General features: G+C 36.1%; 1 protein-coding gene across 1 annotated transcript in view; it reads left to right on the plus strand.

The window, feature by feature from the left end:
- The window catches only part of LOC123876425 (malignant T-cell-amplified sequence 1 homolog), a 35,940-nt gene that overhangs the window by 8,374 nt on the left and 12,130 nt on the right, over positions 1-15,436 (plus strand). The window lies entirely within an intron of this gene.

A 15,436-nucleotide genomic window follows, 5' to 3' on the forward strand; every position in this document is an offset into this window, starting at 1 on the left:
TCATAATAAAGCAGCAAGGTAATTGATACTTACCGATGTTGTCTTTGCTAATTTCAAGCTTAGCACGTGATATTACTTTGGAGTATGGACTAAAGTAGGTCCACGTGTAGTAAGTAATTAGGCAAGCGCAAATATTAGACAAGGTAGGTACGCTTTCAGCCAAAAAGAATACTTATACCTATGTTTAGATAGATAGAGAGATAGTCCTTATTGCACACAAAACAAGAAAATTAGATTTTTGGAATAATATACCTAGCAGAACGCTCGGAGTGAAAAAAGGCTGGGGCTGAGATCTACAGAGCATACCTACTTTGACTTTGCTCAGACTTAAGTTACAAGTGTAAATTAATTTATAACATCCCCGACAAGTGAAGTTTACAGTAACTAGAAAAAAGCTGATAACTCTAAACGGCTAAACCGATTTTCTTGGATTATAGCTAAGAACACTCGATCAAACAAAGAAAACTAAATTCAAATTGATTCATTTGTTTAGGAGCTACGATGCAACAGACACATACACACGTCAGACTTATAGCACCCCTCTTTTTGGATCGGGGGTTAAAAAGTCAAAGTAGATAGACTATAGATTTCAGTAATTCGTAATTCTGAGTAAAGACAAAGTATGCTCTGTAGAGTCTATCATGATACATGATCAACTCATTGTCGGCCCACTACTGAGCATGGGTCTCCTCTCAGAATACTATATATTTATATATATATATATATTTATTTTCATGTACCAAAATTGTAGTTACAAAGTTAAGATAAATTAAGCTATGTACAAAGGAAATGCTTTGCTCTAAACAGAGATTTCTTCCAGCTTCCCCGTGCAGGTTGTGAGTAAGGTGCATAAATACGTGGAATAGGTCCCATGGTACTAGATTTATAAAATGGTTAATACAAGTGCTACACAAAAATACTATGAGAATAGAGTCCATGGGAGTTTTATGATGATCGCTTATCACACTCACAAGCAGCAGTGATTCGCACGTTCCGCACGCGACCACATAGTAGACGCGACGCTTGAATTCACATCTATGTTGAATTCGGATAGGTTAATTACTAATTAGGTATTTTGCAAGTCGCAGCCAATGTGTGTTTCTGATGTAACTCGCAAATTCTTATCTCGCAGCTGATGGGTGACGTAACTACAAGCGTAACTCTCATTTATTTGCCTACTTAAAATTGCGAATGTAAAAAAATTTGTTTCGTTTCGTAGCTATTTAAATCCTTTCCGAGGCTGTGCCTTTGAATATGTATGAAACAATTACACTGCTCATTAAATAAAATTAGGGTTGCCAAATGACTTTATGTAGTTAACTACAGTAATAAAGAAAGGAAAATAAAAAAAAATCGGGAAAAAATTACTTTAATATTTTAATGTTTCAATGTTTCAAATAAGTTCTTATTTTTATTGCTTCTCTTGCAACTTGTCAATTTATATTTTTTTTAGTTTCATAAGCCGCACTAGAAAAACCGCACAAAATTTAAATGTAGTGCGGCACTACATTGAAATTTTAAACCCAAAATTAAAATGAATAAGGACCAGTTACGTTAACCAGTGATGATGAAAATAGTACTTAGTTTTTATTGAACATTAAACAATAAGCAGGTACCTAATATTATAGAGGAAATAAGTTAAATGCTGTTTTTAATAATTAAAATAAAAAAATTGTTTATTTTAAAAGTTGTAAGAGTTGGTAACCCTATGCACAATTCGAGGGTGACTAATGATAAATTAATAAATAATGTGGTAGTTATTGCGTGTAGACACAAAAAAACTCAAATATAACAACAATATTTGACTGATAAAACATCCTGATAACATAGGTAGGTACAATGTACATAGATGATAACAATATCGTAGTCTACCCGAATATCTAGTGACCTTCTTTCGTTTCATCGTCTATGGAGTTCAGCCAAATGTAGATTTTATTGGGTTTTTATTAGTTTTTAATACTCATGGACCTAAATACTATGTTGATTGTATTGTGTGGTAAGTATACTTTAGTAACTTTGAGAAAGTACTTCATTTAAAAATTTCGTTGCGTATGAACCATATTTATAAAGATGGTTCGTAAAATATAGAAAACATTTTATCACGACACTAAAATATGTATTTATTTATAACGCGACCTTGCGGGGTTAACACGGAAGTAGTGACTATTATTTTATCAAATTTTTGCATTTGATAATATTTTGCTGTTTAGTCGCTATATCTACATCTATCTATCTACAGTTGCGATTATCACAGTGCAAGATAAAATTATTGAATACTATGGTATTCATAGAATCGTAAGCTTATTTTGCTATAATTCGCTAAAAAAGGCAAATCTGTATGGTCCAACATGCAGTATGCGACATGCATGCAGGAAAAGCCAGCCACCAACTAAGTCCCAAGTATCTTGGTAAGTATCAAGTATGGTGATACTTGCAGACTTCCGAAAAGTTACGCCTGCTTCTATTCAATACTATGGTATCCTTGTTGCAAGCATGTATTTTAGTAGCCAATACCTAGTGAGAAAGTGTGGTCCAATCAGAGCTAGGTAATAGCGATTATCACATAGCACTCTGCAACTGCGGTAAACCAAAGAGTATGTAACCACTATGCGGTAAACTACGACAGTTATTCAGTAGGTACCTATTGATCACCTGGTAAACTCGTTATTTGTTACTTGCTGATGCCCGCGACGTCATCCGCGTGGATTTACGATTTTCAAAATCCCGTAGGAACTCTTTGATTTTCCGGGATAAAAAGTAGCCTATATGCTAATCCAGGATATCATCTATCTCCATTCCAAATTTAAGCCAAATCCGTCTTGTAAATTTTGCGTGAAGGAGTAACAAACATACACACACACAAACTTTCGCCTTTATAATATTAGTGTGAATTGTGATTGGACCTTTTGTGACCAGCCAAGATGACGTCATAAACACTGAATCTAAAGCGCCCAGTACACAATGGTCTGTGATGGGCCACGCTTTGCAATGCACAATTGTAGGCCACGATCACTTGGTGTTCACACAATGGCGCATGGCTCATTGCTGCCTGGCAAACCACTTGCGATGGACGTCGAAGTAATTACGGCTGCGGCTATTTATTTGTATACTGTTTACAAGTATTACAGAAGTGTGTACCGTCACAAAGTTTTAAAAAAGAAATGGCGAAAAAGGCGATGGTGGATGCTGACCATTCATCGAAACAGGACAAGGTACGTACATTTTTTAATGTGGTACTTAGGTTATGATATTAATATTTAGAATGTTAACGTAACATGACTAAGAATTTTTTTACCGTTTTCAGGCAATTCATGGACAATCTGTTAAGTGACCTTGTTGCAGAACCATCAGGGGAATTCGATAACTTTGTTCGTATGTCATCTAGTGATTTCGAATATATATTGCAAAAAATATCAAATATATATTGCAAATATAAAAGAATTTTCGAATATATATTGCAAATATAAAAGTGCGGGCTCAGATTGATATAAATCAATAAACTTGAAAGTTTCTTCATTGCTCCACGATATTGACATTTTGGACGATCGAAAATTCTAGTTCTAGCACGAAACACAAAAGTGTACTATCCCGGTCAGCGGCCGGTGACGAACTAAACAATGGCCGATTGTGTAAACACCACAGGCCACGCTACGCCACGATTCCTTTGAAGTGTGCCCAAAAAACCGACAACTCCCCGATTGCGCGCCACGATTGACAATTGTCCGCCATCATATACCATTACCCCCTGTACACAATGGCGATGGCCTGTAGTGGGCCCGCATGGGCCATTGTGTACTGGGGCCTTAAGTCGTAGGCAATTGATGGGTAGGACATGCTATAGGAAGTTAGCTATCTACGGGTAGGACGCAATTACCCGTCCTACTACGTAATAGACCTGCTGGTCTGATATCCGTATCGGTCGTACTATAGTTACAGTATAGTATATAGGTAGTACATTATGTTTATTTACTTTATTTTATTAGTATACCCCTTCCACTTTCTTTAATTTTTATTATCTCCTCACCCTAAGGTTGCCTGGAAGAGATCGCTATTTTAGCGATAAGGCCGCCTTTTTGTACATAAATCTATATGATGTTATTTATTTTATGTTATGTTATTTATATATTACTATATGTAGGTACTATGTCTTATTGGTGTACAATAAAGAATATTTTACTTTACTTTACTTTATAGGTACGCTTGAAAAAGCTGTGATAGCCTAGTGGTTAGGACGCACGCCTCCTAACCGGAGGTCGAGGGTTCGATCCCTGGCACGAACTTGTAACTTTTCGGGGTTATATGAGTTTTAAGTACTTAATTAAGTATCACCTGCTTTAACGGTGGAGGAAAACATCATGAGGAAACCTGCATACATGAGAGTTCACCAAAATGTTCAAAGGTGTGGCCACCGTGGTAAACTATGGCCAAAACACTTCTCACTCTGAGAGGAGACCCGTGCTCTGTAGTGAGCCGGCGATGGGCTGATCATGATGGTGATGGCACATGAAATATGCAAATATCCGATATTGTTTCAACTTCCAAACAACTTTGAAGGCAAGATGCACACTCAGAATCCATGAATATTTTATTTGCACCGATATCTCCGAAAGGTACCATAATTGGATTGGATAATGTGGAAATTCTGTAGGAACAATTTCGATTGCCTGTTTTCAAAATAAATACCTTTAAACATATAAGAAAGCAAGCTATATAAAATATAAGCTGTACTTTAATGTATCAGATTAATAACTACGCGGTTGACATGCAACCTCGCATTTTCGTGTGAAAAACGTGGTTTTGCGGTCATCTAGGCTGAGCTAGGCGGTCTAAGGTGATTCGATATCTCAGTGACAACGTCAACGTTGAATGATAGGCACCGAGTTCATTTGACAATTATTTTTAATCCGTTGAAGGTTTACTACAAAAATCATTTTAATATCACTCAACGAAGCATCAATGTAGAACAAAATAATGTCAAATGAGTTTGGTGGCTATCATATTTTAGTGTTGAACACTGAGTTAGCGAATCACACCGCTGCAGCACTAGTAGGTTGATTTCTCCAACAACAATGCTGCTATAGCTATAATGATGCTATCTATAGCTTGACCGGATTAAAAAACCGGCCAAGTGCGATTCAGACTCGCGCACCGAGTGTCCGTACTCAGGTATTTTTTTCGACATTTTGCACGATAAATCAAAGGCTATTTTATGCATTAAAATAAATAAAAATCTGTTTTAGAATGTACAGGTAAAGCCCTTTCATAATATGAGACCACACTTGGTATATAGTTATCTAACTTTGAAAATTAAACACATTTTTCGGATTTATTCCTTTCCTTGTGCTAGAATATCTACCTACCTGCTGAATTTCATGATTCTAGGTATTGGCGTCACTCAGAAAAGCAGGTATTATTTAAATATTTTTATCGAATTATTGGAATGTCCTCTCCAAAACCAACACAAAAAAAACACAAGTTTAATGTGTAAGGTTATCCGAGAGTTTTAATCTAAACAAACTAATGCCAAAATAAATAATTTAATTAGAGCGTGATTGCTATCACAACATCTAATTATTCAGTTCACAATCCAAATACCGAAAATATGCGATATCGCTCCGAATCTCAGAAGGAGACTGAACTAAAACCTTCAAAACACCCGTATTTATGCAAGTTCAATCTTGTTGGCCTCCTAGTAACAGATTGTATGACATCGAATGAGCCAAATATCGATTTTATCAAACTACCTGCATTAGGTAAATTAATAATTTTATATTATTTTTGACAACTCAAATCAATTTTTAAAAATAACCTTACATAGGTCAACGGGAAGTACTTAGGTACCCTATAGGTTTTCTTGGCAGACATCGACGGACAGATAGACAGACAGACAGACAGACAACAAAGTGATCCTTTAAGGGTTCCGTTTTTCCTTTTGAGGTACGGAACCCTAAAAATACTTAGATTTCAAACGAGACAGCTAATCTGTCTCGTTTTTACTTAAAAGTCTGAGCAAAGTCAACGCTCTATAGATTTCAGTCCTAGTGTGCGATCATCTTTAAGCGGCTTAAAATAAGAGGAGGCTTACAGATTTTATTATTCACAAGATGCTTAGGTTTTTTTGGGTAACATCAAAGATGTCAATGTTATATTTTATCGTAGCTATTTCGTATAGATAAGCTATATCGTAGTTCGTAGCATGAAATTGCGTAGTATATATATATATATAGTAAGCTACGTGTTATTCCGTTGAAATGTGAAAAAATATATTTTTGCGCTGTGCGTCTGCGTAGGCCGCTGCGATTTAATAAATACTTAGTATCTAATGCGTAGGCATTTTCTTTAGCTAATGCGTGGGTATTTTTAGGGTTCCGTACCTCAAAAGGAAAAACGGAACCCTTATAGGATCACTTTGTTGTCTGTCTGTCTGTCTGTCAAGAAACCTACTTCCCGTTGACCTAGAATCATGAAATTTGGCAGGTAGGTAGGTCTTATAGTACAAATACAGGAATAAATGTGAAAAGTCCGAATTTGTGGTTATATCATGTAAAAAAAATGTGTTTCAATTTTTAAAGTAAGATAACTATACCAAGTGGGGTATCACATGAAAGGGCTTCACCGGTACATTCTAAAACAGATTTTTATTTATTTTTATGCATAATAGTTTTTGATTTATCGTGCAAAATGTTGGAAAAAATACCCGAGTCCGGAACCCTCAGTGCGCGAGTCTGACTCGCACTTGGCCGGTTTTTTTGTATAGGTAGGTACCTACCTACTTTCTACGGGAGAAACCTTACCTAGGTAGATTTTCAGATAAATAATTAGATTATGTGGTATTTTTAGTCACTAAGCTCCATCTTGTTAACTCATGACTGGCAAAAACCTAATTTGTTATTTTTTTTAGTACCCAAAGGTACTTAAAATATACTTAGTTTTGCTGGACGTGGCTTTTGTTTAAAAGTAAAAGTTATTTGTAAATTGTAGTAGCACAGTTCACGGCTGGGTTTCATATCTAATATCCAATGGGAACTCTTTGATTTTACGGGTTAAGCTATTTCTATATCCACCCTTCAAAATCGGTTAAACGGGTGAGTCCTTACATATCCCGGGGGAATCTTTTATTTCCCAGGAGGAAAAGATCCCCGGGATGCAAGCTATTTCTATAGGTAGTAGGTACCTACTACCTACATACCAAATTCGGCAAAACGGATGGACCTTGAAAAGCTAGCAGACAGACACATTTTCGTATTTTTAACCCCCGACCTAAAAAGAGAGGTGTTATAAGTTTGACGTGTGTATCTGTCTGCGGCATCGTAGCTCCTAAACTAATGAACCGATTTTAATTTACTTTTTTTGTTTGATAGGTGGCTTGATCGAGAGTGTTCTTAGCTATAATCCAAGAAAATCGGTTCAGCCATTTGAAAGTTATCAGCTCTTTTCTAGTTACTGTAACCTTCACTTGTCGGGGGTGTTATCAAGGAAGTTTCGTCATTGATGTTACAAAATAAAACCGTTCAAAGAACTCGTTTATCATTAAAACATGTTTCGCCGAATTTATGTAGAGTGAACCGGAAGTTTTACACTTGATAATTTTTATACGACTTGTATCACAGACTTTAATTGTACAACTTACAACATAATATTATCTGATTTTAATTTAAAAATAAAACCGGCCAAGTGCGAATCAGACTCGCGCACCGAGGGTTCCGTACTTGGGTATTTTTTTCGTCATTTTGCCTTTTTCCCTTTACTTGTGCAATAAGACCTACTTACCTGCCTGATGATTCTAGGTAAACGGGAAGTATCCTATTGTTTTTCTTGACAGACACGACAGACGGTCAGGCAGACAACAAAGTGATGCTATAAGGGTTCCGTTTTTCCTTTTCAGGCACGGAACCCTAATAATATATAAGTAGGTAGATACATGATAAGATAGTAACGTATGTTTTATTATTGTAAGTATAGTATTCATTTAAAAGGTAGGTGTGGTGTATATTTAACTATACTTATGCATCGACCTATTTGAAACAGACCAATATGTATTTTAGCGCCGATAGTAATTTTCTACTAGTAGGTATGTTATCCATGCAAATGAAAGTCAAGGTTACAGACAGAAACCAGATATACATATAACGCTCCAAGCACTACGATTTTCGAACTTCTTATTGAGTCTGCGCGAAACTCGACAGAATTTGGTACCTACCTATTACAATCACAGGCAAAATTTCCTAAAATTGGTAGTGAATATTGGAAGTACCTACCTACATATATGTATTTATTAGAGGTACCTACTCTTAAGACTGTATAGTCTAACCACGTCTTTAACAAGACGGGTTCGGGTGCGCACGAATCGTTGCAGAATTCTTGCCCAAGCCCCAAGGGTATGATATAGATATCTTGGGGCTTGGGCAAGAATACTGAGGTTGGTTGGTTCTAAATTGCTGCTTCTCTGGGTGATAGTAAAATATTTTTTCATAGGAAACCTTCAATGGATTAAATAATGAGCTCAGTGACTATGATTCAGTGTTAGAAACTGAGTTAGCGAATCATCCCGGCAGGCCATAGATTTAGAAATGCCGGGAATCGAACCCGGGACCTCCCACTAATAATATGACCACAGCGCTTACCTACTGTGGTGTAAGATAGTCTACGAGTAAACCTTAAACATAATAGACGTGTTTCCTTGCAATACTCCCCGCACATCCCCGCACACCTCATGGCGACCCTGCCTAGCGAACTCGGCGCCTGGCCGTCGCCGGGTGTCGAATGACGGGCGAATTATGCTGAGGAGGCGGATTCTTGTGTGCCTCCGCGCATCGAGTTAGAACGTTTATAATTAAAAGAAATAAGTGATACTAAAGCCGTGTTCTTCGTGTGGTAAAAAGAAAAAAAAAAATGGGAACTAAATGTAGCAAGTGTAACTGTGAACAAAAAGAATTGGTTATTAACCAACACGGAACTGATCAAATTGCAGATATAACCAATCATTTTTACACAAACAATATTTTACTCTCGACCATCATAGGCGTGTGCGGACTAGCCTTATTGCTCATAGCCTTCAGAAGCTACAAAAAGTGTCACGCTACAATGATACAAAAAGAAATAAATAATGACGCCTTCAGGAGAATTCGGATGAGGTTATCCGGCCGCGCGCGTGACACCCAGGATAAGCAAGACCCATCCCCAGCCTGATGACCATTCCAGCGGGACAGCTCAAGCGAAGAACGAAGACGGTTCGTAATAATTGCGCGTAAGACCTTAATTAATTAATATCAAGTAGGTAAAATGTTGTTATTAAGTTATAATAAATAAATGACAGAAGAATTATGTACTATATTTCATAAGTTAGAAGATGTTAGAATTACATTAAGAAAGTTAGGCCCCCGCAATAGAAAAAAATATCCCGACAGGGTAAAGATATTATTTGAAAAAGCTCATGAACTTAAGGAATATTTTAAATTAATTTTTGAATTGAATTTGCAACAGAAAAGCTTAAGAGTTGAATTTACAGATTATATTTTAGATAGTTTAGTAGATAAGGTAGAACAATCATATGATAAGATAAAAGGTTATTGTAGATTTTTAAGTGTATCCCAGCAAACATTAAACATGGAAACGTTCGATTTAAAGACCGCGGCAAATTTGGTCCCTGTTATGGACGGTAAGGAAGAAACAGTTGAAAAAATTATTTCTAGTATAGAACTATACAACAGTGTCCTCAAAGATGCAGCTAGCAAGAAATTATTAGCTTCTTTTGTTGTGAAAACAAGGTTAACAAAGTCGGCTAAACTAAAACTGAAAAATGAGTATAATAACTGCGAAGACTTAATAAAAGACATTAAATCATTCTTACTAACTAATAAATCGCCGAATTCCTTGTTAGCTCAACTGAATGCTTTATCACAAAATGAGTTGTCTATCACAGACTATGCGTCAAAAATAGAAGAACTTATGGTAGATCTCACTATTTCGCAAGCAGGTACGAACGAAAAAGCTTACGAAATATTAGGTCCGATAAATGAGAAAATGGCCATAAAAAGATTCGCGGATGGTCTACGAAATAGACGGTTAAGCACGATAATTACAGCACGGAATTACGACGAGCTCAAGGACGCGGCGCGTGCTGCACAGGACGAGGAGCTGGCCCAACCATCTACTTCCAACTCGGTGCTGAACATGGTAAGTACTAGAGGTAGACCCTTTATTCGAGGTCGGGGTAGTTACAACTACAGAGGTAATAGAGGAAAACCTAACCAAAATTTGAATTATAACCACCCCAATGCCAGATTTTACCGAAATAATAATTTCCGCGGGAGACAGCCACGTGGAACTGCCACGCAATCGAGTCGCAGTCGAGGTCGAGTAACTCATAATAGGGGATATTATCGTGGTAACGTACATTTCGCACAGCAAGAGACTCAAGAGAGAGAAAATTCGGAAGGCCAAAATTACACAAATCAAAATCAGTTTTTTCGGGCCTAAAGATTACATTCTAACATGCGATATAAGGAACGCTAAATACATTTTTTTAAACGTAAATGAAACAAGATGCTCATGGTTACTCGACACCGGCGCGTCATTATCAGTAGTTCGCACATCGTGCCTACCAAACAAAATACCTATTTATGAAGACAAAATTGTAATACATGGCATCGGAGGGAAAATCTATTCAAATGGTTACGTTTTTCTCACTATTAAAACTTCCGACGGCATACCCTTTCGTCATAAATTTTACATTTTTGAAAAATTGCCTTGCAAGTCTGACGGAATTTTGGGTCAAGATTTCTTTAATAAATTTAATACAATAAATTATGACTTGAAAAATTCAGTATTAACCTTGCATGGTTCTGAAAATAAATATAGCCTTAAACTTTACAGTAATCCTACGTTATGCTCAGAGTTTTTAACTATTCCGGCTCGTAGCGAATCAATACATTACATACAAATAAATAGCGTTACTCAAGATTGCGTCATACTTCCTAAAGAATTACAAGAAAACATATTTCTCGCGAGTATCATAGTAAAACCGAAAAACAATATTATACCCATTAAAATCCTTAATACGAGTAACGAAACTGTTAATATTCCTACTTTTCAACCCGATTTCGAATTATTAAATAATTATGAAATATGTTCTTTTGAAAAATGTGATTCTAATTCTATTCGAGCAAGCAAGTTGTTGCCTTTGTTGAAATTGGATCACTTGCATTCCAGCGAACGGAAAGTAATAGAATCTATTTGTACGAAATACGCTGACATATTCCAATTGCCCGGCGATAAGCTCACAACTACTAAGGTATATGAGCAATCTATTACACTGAAACCTAATACGAAACCAGTGTATACTAAACCGTACCGTATTCCCAATAGCTTAAAGTCAGAGGTACAGAAACAAATACAAGGTTTAATTAGAGACGATATTATTGAAGAGTGTCAGAGCGAATGGTCCAGTCCTATTTTATTAGTTCCAAAGAAAAGTGACGATTCAAAAAAAAGTTGGAGATTAGTTGTTGATTACCGTAAATTGAATGAAACAATTCAAGACGATAAATTCCCACTTCCCAATATTAACGAGATTTTAGATTCGTTGTCAGGTGCGATTTACTTCACACATTTAGACCTGAGCCAATCGTACTATCAAGTTACACTTACTCCCGATAGCCGTAGAGTGACAGCATTTACAACTAATACCGGACAGTACCAAATGAAAAGATTACCTATGGGTTTAAAAATAAGCCCCAGTGCTTTTTCCCGTGTCATGACAGTTGCAATGTCTGGCCTTACCTATGAAAAATGTTTCATATATTTAGATGACCTAGTTATTTTCGGCAGAAACTTAGAAACACATAATAAGAATCTCATAGATGTTTTCGAAAGGTTAAGAAAAGTAAATTTAAAACTCAACCCTAACAAATGTCAATTTTTAAAGACCGAATTATTATACTTAGGTCACACAGTAACAAAAAACGGAATCTTACCGGATCCAAGTAAAATTGCGGTGATAAAAAATTATCCAGTACCGAAAAATTCGGACGATGTGAGACGTTTTGTTGCTTTCAGTAATTATTACAGGAAATTTATAAAAAACTTTGCTGAATTAACATTACCTTTAAATATTTTATGTAGGAAAAATGTACCTTTTGTATGGACAGCGGAATGTGATCAGTCGTTTCAATTGTTGAAGGAAGCATTAATGTCTCCACCTATTCTGCAATATCCCGATTTTTCGCCAGATAGCGAGTTCATCCTACAAACCGATGCTTCTGGTATAGCGATAGGCGCTGTACTTTGTAATAAAGATTTGCGGCCTGTAGCTTATGCGAGTCGACCTTTAAACAAAGCCGAAAAAAATTATCCAACTATTCAAAAGGAACTACTTGCAGTTGTTTGGGGTATTAAATATTTTCGACCATATTTATTCGGAAAAGCTTTTACAATTATGACCGATCACAAACCGTTAGTATATCTGTTTGGAATGAAAGATCCCAGTAGTCGATTGTTAAAATTTCGCTTAACATTGGAGGAATACGATTACAAGATAGTGTATGTAAAGGGGAAAGATAATGCAGTCGCGGACGCGTTGTCTAGAATAATAATTACGTCTGACGAGTTAAAAAATATGAGTAATAATATTATAAACGTTATGACTAGAGCGCAAAGAAAAAGAGAGGAAGAGAAGGATAAAAGTCATACAGATAGGAGTGTAATCCCTAGTATAGCCAAGGACGAGCGGCCTGATCAACCGCGAGTCGTGGAAATATTACGGATACCAAATGATTCAGTAGAGATGATGTTAGTAGAAGGGAATAAATTAAAAATAATAAAGCAAAAGGAGAAAATAAATGCGGAACGGGAATGTTTTGCTTTTACGAACAGAAAGAAAATATTATACATTAATCTTGATTTTAAATCACATTTTACGCGAGACGAATTTGTGGTTAAATTGAGTAATTTTTGTAAAGAATTAAAAATTAATGAAATCTGTATAATAAAAACAGTAAACAATGCATTGTTCATAAGAGATTTAATTGATGAAGTTAAAAGTAAAAACACATATCAGGGCCCTAGGATTTGTGTTTTAAGAGGAATAAAAAGAATAGAGGATGATAAAGAAAAGGATTTCATTTTGAATGACTTTCATTTGCTGCCTACTAGCGGACACGCAGGGGTACGCAGAATGATTAATAATTTAAGAAAACAATTTTACTGGCCAGGAATGGAACATGATGTTAGAGACTATATACGTAAATGTGAAAAGTGTCAGAAAATGAAACACTCGAGACATACTGTAGAACCTATGGTTATTACAACAACCGCTACATCGGCTTTTGAAAAAATCTTTCTAGATTTAGTAGGTCCTTTAGATAGAGATGAGGAAGGAAATGTCTACATACTCACACTCCAGTGTGAACTTAGTAAATTTGTAGAAGCTTATCCTATTAGAAATAAGGAAACGAAAACTGTAGCTAGAGCATTTGTAAATAACTTTATCTTAAGATTTGGAATCCCAAATTGCCTGGTAAGTGACAGAGGATCTGAATTTTTATCTTCAACAATGACGGAGGTCTGTAAATTATTAGAAATTGAAAAACTAAATTCAACTGCTTATCACCACCAAAGTATAGGTTCATTAGAAAATACACATAAACACTTAGGCGCATTTCTGAGGATAATGTGTGATAAACAACCCGAAACTTGGAGTTATTGGCTACCCTTTTGGTGTTTTTCATATAACAATACCGTTCATACATCGACCAAATATGCCCCATATGAATTAGTATTTGGTAAAAGTTGTCGAATACCAAGTAGATTAAGTAGTGATGTAGAACCATTATATAATGTAGATAACTATAGTTTAGAATTAAGATATAGAATGCAAGTAGCGCAAAAGGACGCTCGTGAAAATTTAATACAATCAAAACTAGATAGGAAATGTAAGTACGATAAAAAAGTGAATACAGTGACTTATAAAAAAGACGATAAAGTGCTAGTGAAAAATGAGTGCGGTGGAAAACTTGACTGTTTATTTGAGGGCCCTTATACAGTGATAAATGACGTCGGACCAAACGTAATAATTCTTAAAGATAACAAAAGTGAAGTAGTACATAAGAATAGAACTAAGCTTTTTGTTCCTAGTTTATAAGGTATAGAACCACCTGCGAGTGGAAGTAAGTAAAAAAAAAAAAAAATGTAAATTATCTACTTTACATTTTTCTTTTTTTCTCCTGCCCCGGTGGTGTGGTGTAAGATAGTCTACGAGTAAACCTTAAACATAATAGACGTGTTTCCTTGCAATACTCCCCGCACATCCCCGCACACCTCACTACCACTGCGCCAGGGAGATCGTCAAAAACTGTGTACTTAGTACTGTTTCTAGCTTATATACAACATAATTATACTATACTACCTACTTACCTAGTACTATAGGTAGTTAGTCTACTCGACTTAATAAGGATTCAGCTACTTTCTTTCGTCGCAACTTTCTAGCTAGACTGTCGTTACGGGATAAAGTTTCGCGGAGTGTTTGACCTTCTTAGTTCTTAACGTTTTGTTTGGTTTCCGTTGTTTTGTGCGCAAAGCTATTTTTAACCCCCGACCCAAGAAGAGGGGTGTTATAAGTTTGACGTGTGTATCTGTGTATCTATCTGTGGCATCATAGCTCCTAAACTAATGAACCGATTTTAGTATAGTTTTTTGTTTGAAAGGTGGCTTGATCGAGAGTGTTCTTAGCTATAATCCGAGAAAATCGGTTCAGCCGTTTGAAAGTTATCAGCTCTTTTCTAGTTACTGTAATCTTCACTTGTCGGGGGTGTTATAAATTTTAATTTACACTTGTGATGCTTATTTAGGTATTAGGTATCTGCCTAGCTTACGTCTATCGTCTACCTACGATTTATAATATACTTTTCATATATTTTTTAATTGCTATTTTTTACTCAATAGCAATTTTATTTTCAACGCTATGATGACGCTTAGGAAAAGCCAATGGGAACATACGGTTACCTATGACAAACAACATAATAGTTTATGTTTAGTAATTTTGTTTTGGTTTTCCTGTAATTTATAGCGCAGTCATTTACCTTAACATAGAGCAACTAGGTATCTAACTACCTACGTTGGAATCGAACGGCAGGTGGTTAAGAAAATTTCCTTTGCCATTACAAGAGTGAATAGGCACCTTCTAGGTAAACACGTCCCATCTTAGACCACATCATCACTTTCCATCAGGTGTGATTGTGGTCAAGCGCTTACCTATAGTGAATAAAAAAAAAAAACAAGGTTTTGCTCATAAATAACTGCGCGTTGGGCAGGCGACAATATCAAACGATTCCCTCGTAACCGCTGAGACCAGCTAGGAGCTTCGCTAACTCAGAGTTTAACACCGAATGATAGCCACCGAGGTTTGTTGGTTCTACATTGCTGCTTCACTGGGTTATAT

This window comes from Maniola jurtina, chromosome 21 (genome assembly GCF_905333055.1).
Source record: "Maniola jurtina chromosome 21, ilManJurt1.1, whole genome shotgun sequence".
Lineage (NCBI taxonomy): Eukaryota > Metazoa > Arthropoda > Insecta > Lepidoptera > Nymphalidae > Maniola > Maniola jurtina.